Genomic DNA, 10,225 nt, shown 5'->3' with positions numbered 1-10,225 from the left:
TTCGGCGCATTGTTTACTTGTTTTGTTTTATGGCCAGTTAACATCATAACACCAACCAGTACCTTTTTGTTTCTCATCGTTTACAAAACAGATTTGTGACACGCCTTCTGCTCTTTCTGTAACTGACCATCACCCAGTACCCAGCCATCGCTGTGACAGTATCTCGCAAGACAAAGTTTACACTGAATCAGCCACTGTAACTATATGTAACATAAATTTGCCACTGTATAACGTATTCTCGCCCTCCATGTATATAACATTTATATTGATACGTGGCAATTGTATTCTTGCCTCACATGCATATTGACAAGTGGCAACCGAACATTTTCAAATTCAATCATTGGCTAGCAGTACGCCGCTTCCCCTCTAGGAGTTCTGTTGTTCTCACGCAATGTCCTTCTTATATTGTAACCTTGCCTAATAAGAACCTACGCTTTAGATGAGCTTGTTTCACGTCTCATCCGAACAATAAAAACTCTTTTTTCCCCAAAAATTCTACTTTTGGTAGCTATCAACCACGATCACGCACGCCACACTACGTCTAATTATCTCGTTCAAACGTCGAACCATTTCCCTGACGAGGGTGACTCCAGAGCGATAAGATCGCGTCGTTGACTGCCTCTTCCAAACCTTAACTGCTGAATCGTACATGAAACCCTTTGAAAGACAGCTTCCATAACATTAGCCTCTTCAAACACCTACAAAGAAGCTCTTCAGTTATTGTTCCTGCTGGCAGTACTTTGTAATTCTAATATCAAGAAAGAAAGAGTTGTTTTTATGATCCTTCTCTTTCATAATGCGGCCTTCCTCTAACGATATATATATATATATATATATATATATATATATATATATATATATATATATATATATATATATATATATATATATATATATATATATATATATATATATATATATATATAAATATATATATATTATATATATATATATATAATATATATATAAAAAACAGAGTTATGTATATGAACAAAAATTTACATAATCGTGGCTTTTCACTTATTACTTCTGGCCACAGTATAGTAATGTATCATTGATAACGATAAGAATCCCGAATCTGAGCTAAACAGTTCGATCAGATGCATAATAATAACAGCTTATATTATGTGCAACAGGACCTGGACATCCAGTGTTGTATCTCCCCTGATACAAAGGATCGTGCCTCTGGTCAACATTTCATTCGACGTGAGTCAGAAATTTATTTCTGTTCCACACGTGATTGTGTGTTGATGATTTCTATCTTATTCACTCAGAAGGGATAATTCGAATGAAATGTTGTCTATTGGGTCATTGCTGAGTCGGGAAGTTGGGAAAACTCGTTGGTATGCAAGCAGTTAGCTTGCCCAGGTAATTCCTTGGGTGCAGTTGCTCTCAGGTTCCAACTTCTTTTAGGCTTGTATGGCCCAGTGGATAACGCCCTTGCTTTCCACCTGAGAGACCTGGGTTCGATCCCGACGTGAGTCAGAAATTTATTTCTGTTCCACACGTGATTGTGTGTTGATGATTTCTATATATCTATATATATGTATGTGTATATATATATATATATATATATATATATATATATATATATATATATATATATATATATATATATATATATATATATATATATATGTAAGTGAATTAAGAAAAGATAAAAAAAAACTAAAGTTTCATTTCATAGTTGACTTTATATTCGTTATTTCATCACAGACATCATTAAAAAGAGTAAATCCGTTTTTTTATTACCTAACGCACTGCATGAAAACAGTTGAAATTTCTACAGAAAATTTAAACTGACAGTTACTGAAACTGATTATAAAAATGGCAGTGTACGTTTCTTAATAGGATACATAACTTCTGAAAAGGTCCATGATACACAGAATATAATATCGCTAACGACTGGGAAGAGATGCTTCCACCACTAAACCCCTGCTTAAATTGACAAACCTAATAGCTTTCGCTGACTAGAAAACGACTCTTCAAACCCTATAGGTTACCAGAAAGCACTTTCCCCAACAAGTGTAGAATTTGCATATACATGGCCTAAGTTCTCATACCTATGATAGGGTCGCATTAATAAACATTGAGGTGTCATGTGACGATCAGCGTTGGTGGCCTAAGGAACTGGAGAATCCCGTGCAAAAGGTTGAGTTCTTATCTTTTCCAGTGATTTATCTGAATGGCTGTTCAATATGTATTGTTATCACAGCCAAAGAAAAATCCTTCAGTTTACTCTGGTATCTCGAACATCAGTTGCCCTTCTCACTTTTATTCTCGATCTTTAGTTTTCCGAAGAGAAAACTACCATCCAACAGGTCCACAAAAGACCATCCAACAGGTCCACCAAAGACCATCCAACAGGTCCGTCCACCAAAGACCATCCTGAACAGGTTCACTAAAGACCATCCCACTGTATCTGGGTCGACTGCATTTACACCTAGTTTGGTGTAATCTGCCATTGGCTATCCTACTAGTTAAGCCTACATCTATGTCATTAATGTAAATCAAAAACAAGAGCGGGCTAAGGACAGAACCATGGGGAACTCTGCTTGTCACATCTGCCCATTCTGATCTTCTTCACTGTTTAATACGACTCTGTTTTTCTATTATAATTCCAGTCTTCGATCCAGTCTGCTCTTTCTCCTGCAATTCTTACAGCTCTAACTTTTGTCATTAGTTTCTTGTGTGGAACTTTTGTAAAGGCCTTTGGAAATCTAAGTAGAGTATATCTATTGCTCTATTACTGTCGTAAATACCAACATATGGAAAACTCCAAGAGGTTTGATATAGCAGGATCTGTTTTGTCTGAAGCCGTGTTCACTGTTTAACAACAGGTTGTTTCTATCAATGTGATCCACACTTTGATCTGCAATTATGGACTCAAAAATATTACAAGGGTGACGTCAGACAGATTGGTCTATAATTTCCTTTTGGTGCCTTTCGTTGTTTTGCAGTTTTCTGTAGAGTTTATATAAGTGAGGAACTATCTCCTTTTTTAACCCTCTTATTTTCTCTTGGATGAATGCCATCCGGGCCAGGAGATTTGGAACTTGCTTAGTTTTTCTATTTGTTTTTAACGTCTTCTTCTGTATATATCATTTGTCGAGCAGTTCTGCCCCCTTCATATTTAATAGCAGGTTCAGGAATTTGGTAGTGTCTTCACTGTGAAAACACTAGTAAAAACTTATTCAGTAACTCTCCTTTTTTCAAGTCTGGAGTTCACTAGGTTTCCTCTATTGTCTCTTAAGGACCTATGCTATTTTATTATTTCCTACTAATAGCATGAGCAAAGAACTCTTTGGGTTTCACTTACAAACTGGATGCAACTCTTTATCCTCATTTATCTTTGTATTTCTTACTAATTTGTCCACCATTCTGCAAAAGTTCTTTATGCCTGCTTGCTTCCTCTGGTGTTGGGTGGATTCATTGATTTGTGCAATCTGTCTCTTTCTCTCATTTTATTTTTTAATTTCTTGTTGAACCACTTAGCCTGAAGGTTGCCGTTGTTAGTATTTGCTTTAATGGTATACATTTGGAGTGTTTTTTTGTGTATTCTTCAAAAGAGAGAGAGAGAGAGAGAGAGAGAGAGAGAAAGAGAGAGAGAGGTAGAGAGAGAGAGAGGGTATTGCATACTGAGAGATAGAAAGTTCATGAATACTGAGAAAGATAGAGATGGAAAGTGTCCTCATGAATACCGTGAGAAAGATAGAGATGAGAGTGTCTCAGAGAGAGAGAGAGAGAGAGAGAGAGAGAGAGAGAGAGAGAGAGAGAGAGAGAGAGAGAGAGGGTAGCTTAGTTGCTGGACTCAATTTTCATTTTACTGAAGGTGACTCTGTAGTGCACTAGCAAAATCTCTATAAAAATGTAAATGAAATAAAATATTAAATACCAGGAAAATCAAGACTTTTCAGACAAAAATTATTCTGTTCAAGTATTAAAAAAAAAAAAAAAACTGCAACTACCAAGTTGCGTGATCCTGAAACCTCAAAGGTCGTCGTTTTTCAGACATTTATGCTGATAAGATATATTGTAAATGCAATCAGGATGATGCAGATTGTCAATCATGAAAACCTTTAAACAAAAAGTTGTTGCTTTTTAGCATACGAACAAATTTCGGGGACACACTAGTGGAAGTATGAAACCATAAAAGTTGATATGTTTGTAAATGGCATTGAATACAGAATTTTGGTCAAAGGCGAAGCACTGGGACCCATGAAGTCACTCATCGTTGAAAGGGAAGCTGACAGCAAAAGGTTTTCAAGGTGCACTATGAAACAATTGTTAGGAGAGGGTTAAGGAAAGTAAGATGGAAGAAAGAGAAAATGAAAGGAAGTACAGTAAAAAGAATAAAAGAGGTTGCAGCTAGGGGCCAAAGGGACGATGCAAAGGACCTTGTAAGGCCTACAGTGCACCGCATGAGACACACTGACGGCACTAACCCCTTACAGCGGCGCTTATGAAAGTGTTACTTTTACAAGAACTCTCTCTCTCTCTCTCTCTCTCTCTCTCTCTCTCTCTCTCTCTCTCTCTCTCTCTCTCTCTCCACAGACCACAATCGAACAGTGAACGAGAATCTAAAATTATCGGTAAAATTCCCGAAAACGACGCCTTTTTTTTCGTCTCGGCTACGTTAAGCACATTTTTAAATTCCCTCCGAGGATCCCCTTCCTCCTCTCACTCATACTTCTCGACAGATCAGTTATGTTGTTAAAATATTTTGTGGGTGTACACCATGCTGATATACCCCATTTGATGTATAGGTCATATATGTCAAAAAATCGTTTAAAATTTGAAACTGAAACTGAATTGTCTATAGAAGAACTGTATGTAACCCTCGAGAGATCTTCTTCGCACTAAAAGGACCTTTGTGACGCTCTTATCCAGGACTAGTGGAAACTCGTTATCAGGGAGTCTTGGCAAGTGGAAACGTAGTCCCTGACACGAGGCAAATAAAATAGAGATTAACATACATTCAAATGTTTGTTTGATAATGGAAAATGGTTCATAATTCTATACACAAGTTACGGACAGAGTTCTGATAAATATAGCTGGAAAGCTGACATTGTATTGTCCCGAAGAATATTGCGAGGACATTACGCCATAATTTGTCGTCGGCGTTTCCAGACGATTCTTGTGTCGTTGGGCGTAATATGGAATTGGATTTGGAATTATAAATTTGGACCAAAGGCCAAGCGCTAGGACCTATGAGGTTACTCAGCACTGAAAGGTTAACTGAGAGCAAAGGTTTAAATGTGTAACAGAAGGAAAACCTCGCAGGTGCACTATGAAACAACTGTCCGAGAAGGTGGAAAGCGTGATGGCAGAGAGAGAGAGAATACGAACGGAGGTACAGCAATAGGAAAGAAAGGGGTTGTAGCTAGGGGCCGAAGAGACACTGCAAAGATCCGTAAGTAATGCCTACAACGCACCGCGCGAGGGGCACTGCCGGCGCTATCCCCCTACAAGGTACCTCCTTGTGTGTTTGGGGGCAGCATTGTTTGAAATAAAGGAGCTTCATGTTGCTGTCTGTCGGGCTGTTACACCGAGAAAAGTCGTGAGAAGGGAGGAGACAATTCCCCAACGTGACAGATTGTACCGTCAATATCACTTCTATTGTGACAGCATAAGGTAAAGCGCCACCTACATCAATTCACTGTGAAAACAGTGAACAACTTTTGTTAATTTTAAACTGCCATTTATTCATCCTCAAAATTAGAATACGGCACCTTCCTTCAACCGTAAACCGAATTACCAGATTCGCATCCATCACCGTCTACGCCATTACGAACACAATACTCGGTAACAGACCAATTATCTACAAGCCAAATCAATGCTTGCTCATTCTGTTTACACACACAGTGACGCTTCCAACAGACGTCTGATGTTTTCCTCTGCTCATTCAGACGTCAACTGGAGCAGATGAATTGAATTGAATTGAATGGAATACAGAATTCAGGCCAAAAGTCAAGCACTGGGACCTATGAGGAGAGGGTGGAAAGCAAGATGGAAGAGAATATGAAAGGAGGTACAGTAGAAGGAACGAGATAGGAGCTTGCAGCTAGGAGCCGAAGGCACTGCTAAGAACCATAAGTAATATCTACAGTGCACCATGAGATGCACTGACGACACTAACCTCCTACAGGGTGGAGCAGAAGAGACGCGGCCACAAAGCGACAGATTTTCAATCCAAGTGGATTTCACGTCATCCAAACCAGAGGCAAATGTCGAGTAGTGGTGGTTTCGGTGGACTTCAGATGCAAATAGAATTTCTCTTGAGGACATGCAAATATATATATGGGTATACCTGACCGATTTGTTCCTTTGCATTTCTCAAGTTTTAGAGACCGCAAATATATTTACGCGTTTCTTAAAAGTATTTATTTTTTGTGTCGGTTTTCTATAATGTGTGCTTGTGTACAAGTCAAGCGGGGAGAGAGACAGATAAAGAGAAAACTCCGTATGCTTGCACAGTATTTATGTACTACTCTGTAATGTCTTCAAAAATGTTATTTCAAATTCCCTCACTTTCTTTGAGGGAACGAAGTATTGATAGTAAAAAGACAACTGCTTATTTCGACAAGTAGTTATAGGATATGAAGTATCTCCTCAGAATTGGCGAAAGAATTTGCAGGATCATATACCTCTGTTATAATTGACCAATTCCCGATTTCTGTTATATATGATGAACAAAAAATGAGGGAATAGCCTCTCAGTAATAGACATCTTTTCCTTAAACTGAAGACGTTATAGCCAAAGCAACTCAGTAGAATTCAGTCATTAACCTATTAATAAGGCATAGAAAAACTCAGTGGTACTTTTTGCTTCACACTAAACGATATATACTCATCAAGCACGGTTGCAATGGATACAAGTTATAAACTGAGTATTCAGTTTTATTGGCATACCATACAATACCTGCGATGACTCTCTAGTTACCTGTAGACAGTTGGTTTCCAAAATCAAACCTTGGCTGTGCTTTCCTGCTTCCTCCCAGGTTGTTTGTGACAGACTCCTCTACCACCACCGGACCTGTCGAGAGGCTCAAGATCAGTATATTCCAAAAACTGTAATAATTTTGTTCCTAACTTAAAAGTCTAAAACTCATCCAGTCATCGGTGTAACCAAGTAATCTTTAAAATCATTCAGGGTTAAGTTTTTAGTTCTACGTATAATGCATTAGGGTATTTAGTGATCGCTAGTTCAGTTCTCTCAAACCTGCAGCGAAATCTTTAACCACTGCCACTAGGACGTTATTTTTTTGGCAATTTATTTCTATCATCTCAAATTTATTACTTTACCTAATACTTTGAATCATGTTAGGAGCAATTTAATTCTATAAAATCTGCTATATACAGCAGATGTGATTACACTATAAAGGATCATAAGTTCTGAATTTTACTTTCTCCAAAACTCCCCTTTGACTGTCGAGAGTTTAACCAAGGTCATAAGTCTTCAACTTTACACAAGGATCTCTCTCGGGGTCCAACCATCCAGCAATTACCTATTAAACTGTCTCAGCGTAATTTCAAAAACCTGCATACTTGTCTGGACAGGACAACCTATTCTAGTTTAATTTCAATGGTACATAGAATAGGAATAAAGAATTTAGGTCATTGGAACTTTCCATTCTCAGAAAGTAAAGATTATGGCCACAGAATATTTAAACACCCCCCCACCCCACGTTTGCTGAATTACACCACAGACTGTTGCCAGCTTATTAAACTTAAATTTTCAAAATTCTAAATTGGAACATTTATATTTAAATTTCCGCTTCCTTTTAAATCGAAGTTCCCAGTAGTTACTGTCCCTTTTAACCAACCCAATCTAATTTATTAGGCCTACACAAGAAAATTCTGTCATCTAGGGACTGTTTTAATAACTAAAACAAATGTTAAAGGTACATACATTTGATTAAGAGCCAAATTACACAATTCCATGAATTATTTGAACTTTACAAGAAAACCTGAAGTGTTCAACCAAAGCATTACATCATCCCTAGTCAAAACGTTCGATACGAAAACTTCATTAAATTTAATTTTATTCATAATTACATAAGGATCAGATAGTGATTAAGAATACGTTGCTAGTTCTGCAGCTTTAAGTTTTCTATTAAAGGGTTACATCAAAAATCGAACACTGAAGAAGACAGCACTCCTCCCCCAACGAGGGTCTTCAATATCAAGGCTTGACAACACTAAGTAGGCTTCAACATTATTTTCTCAACACAGCCAAATTCTCAAGTTGTTCAATTGTCTCCCTGTACCACACTGCCGAGAGCTCTGTACACGTTGAAAAAACCTGTCAATCAGACCAAAACCAAAAGATTAAGACTTTAAATTCAACTTACGAATTAATGAAGATACATTACAGGAAATAAGTTAAATAAAACTCCTGCGCCATAACTGACAGCTGAAAAACTATCATATGCTGTAGTAGCCACCATCCAAGCTAAACTTTCGACCTGTTTATGTCACTATCGAAGGTAAATCTGCCGCAGAGCAAGATATATCCTGTAATTTGCACACAACTGCCACCTCAGTCTCACGTATAGGGCTCAAGTAACGAAAACTATCAGTATATTCCGATTAATATGAGAACTCCAACCACTACCAATCAAAGTAAATTTGTGCAAAACTGAATATGCCCATTCCCAATCACATTGCATCTGCTGTAAGTCAGAAGCCATATACACAAGTTTAACTATTAACGGGGTAAATTATTTGCAGTGCTTGCAGCCGTCTCTTATTTTAAGGATTACTTTAAACAATCAGACAACAGAGATATCCTGTTACTATCAAGACAGTTTTGAGGACCTTAAAACCCAAATTTTATTCTACAAATACAGTGTTTAATATTCCTCCATTACACTAAACTTGAACCTCTATTTGAAAATATCATACATATCCGGATATGTTTAATATTCCTACATTACACTAAGCTTGAACCTATTTGAAAATCTCGATTATCAATAAACACTAAAATCAATATTCATGCTCCAGTTACTTTCATAGTATCAGTTGAGATTTACCAATTCAAGAACTTAACACCGAAATATTTTAAAAACATCGCGATATTTCACCAAGTAAACGAACGTTAAAATTAAAACTTAAATTTCTTTACTAATCCAAGGTACTGGTATTTACACCAACCCATAATACCTGTATTGAACACCGTAATGCCGATTAATATTTAACCCTGTAAAAAAAAAAAAAAAAAAAAAAAAAAACAAGCCCCCTCCTGGCGTACAGCAGACCGAAGTCTGCCGTACGTCAGAAGACCTCCCTCCCCACAGGGCTCCGCCCTGAAGGGGAGAATAACTTGTAAAAAAAGTTTGCAAAAATAAATTAGGAACGTTAACTCACCTTTGGAGCGATGAAATATACATTACCAATGTCCGTGTCGACAGATTAAGTCTGACCGTCAGCGACTCTCGAGCAATTTAGAAACCCAGCCAATCCTGAAAAGGAACGATTCAGTCGTAATAAAAGCTATAACTTTGAAAGAACTGTCAAAGTAATGTAAAAGCTTTAAGAGACAAAGTACTCTATGGAAAAACTATCCATTAAAATATTAAAACTCACAAAATATGAAAATTTCAATAACAGGCACTATGGGAATAAAGTAACAACTGCAATGTCAAAACTGTAAAACATTTTACAATGTACTATAGGAAAAAGTTCAAAGATTTAACAACAAATACAAAGTACTTCAGGAAAACAATAATCAAGACCCACGGAAGTCAAACGACCATTCACCTCTCCTCGCAGACAAAAACAGCGTGAACACGGGCGCACGCACAACGACACGAAGAGCTGGTGCAACGGATCTAATACCATTGAATTCCAATACTGTTCTGACGAAACTCCTCGCTTTTTGTCGGACGAAAACCGGAAGCTCCGATGACAAGGGACCCTAAAGGCACAGCCTAGCCGGCAGACGAGAGCTCTGTCGTTTTCCAATAGAATTGACAATTTGATTATTATTAACCACTGCTCAGGAGTCTAGTTTATCGGAGACACTTCTAATTATTTTCAGAACGCGCAAATTCTAATCATTAATGAAAATAATAAGTGATTTTAGGCTATGTTAACCGTTATTATTCGGTATGAAAAGGACTGATGGCTTCGCTATTAATTGTTTTTGAGTAATGTAGCATATGATTTTTATATGACCTTTTCATTACTGCTGTTAATGAACAAAACGACAAAATGGTCAGTAG

The 10,225-nt window shown here is 37.4% G+C and overlaps 1 long non-coding RNA gene across 1 annotated transcript; it reads right to left on the bottom strand.

Annotated features, from left to right (window-relative positions):
* Window positions 1–9,412: 9,412 nt before the first annotated feature.
* LOC136852741 (uncharacterized) lies at window positions 9,413–10,104 on the bottom strand. The gene is made up of 2 exons (XR_010857234.1): window positions 9,762–10,104; window positions 9,413–9,463 (listed from the first exon to the last, which is right to left on the bottom strand). It is a non-coding gene; the product is annotated as an uncharacterized lncRNA (long non-coding RNA).
* Between the last annotated feature and the right edge of the window lie 121 nt (window positions 10,105–10,225).

The sequence above is a fragment of the Macrobrachium rosenbergii genome, chromosome 26 (assembly GCF_040412425.1).
Source record: "Macrobrachium rosenbergii isolate ZJJX-2024 chromosome 26, ASM4041242v1, whole genome shotgun sequence".
In the NCBI taxonomy this organism is placed as follows: Eukaryota; Metazoa; Arthropoda; class Malacostraca; order Decapoda; family Palaemonidae; genus Macrobrachium; species Macrobrachium rosenbergii.
This window is presented reverse-complemented; position numbering and strand designations above follow the sequence as displayed.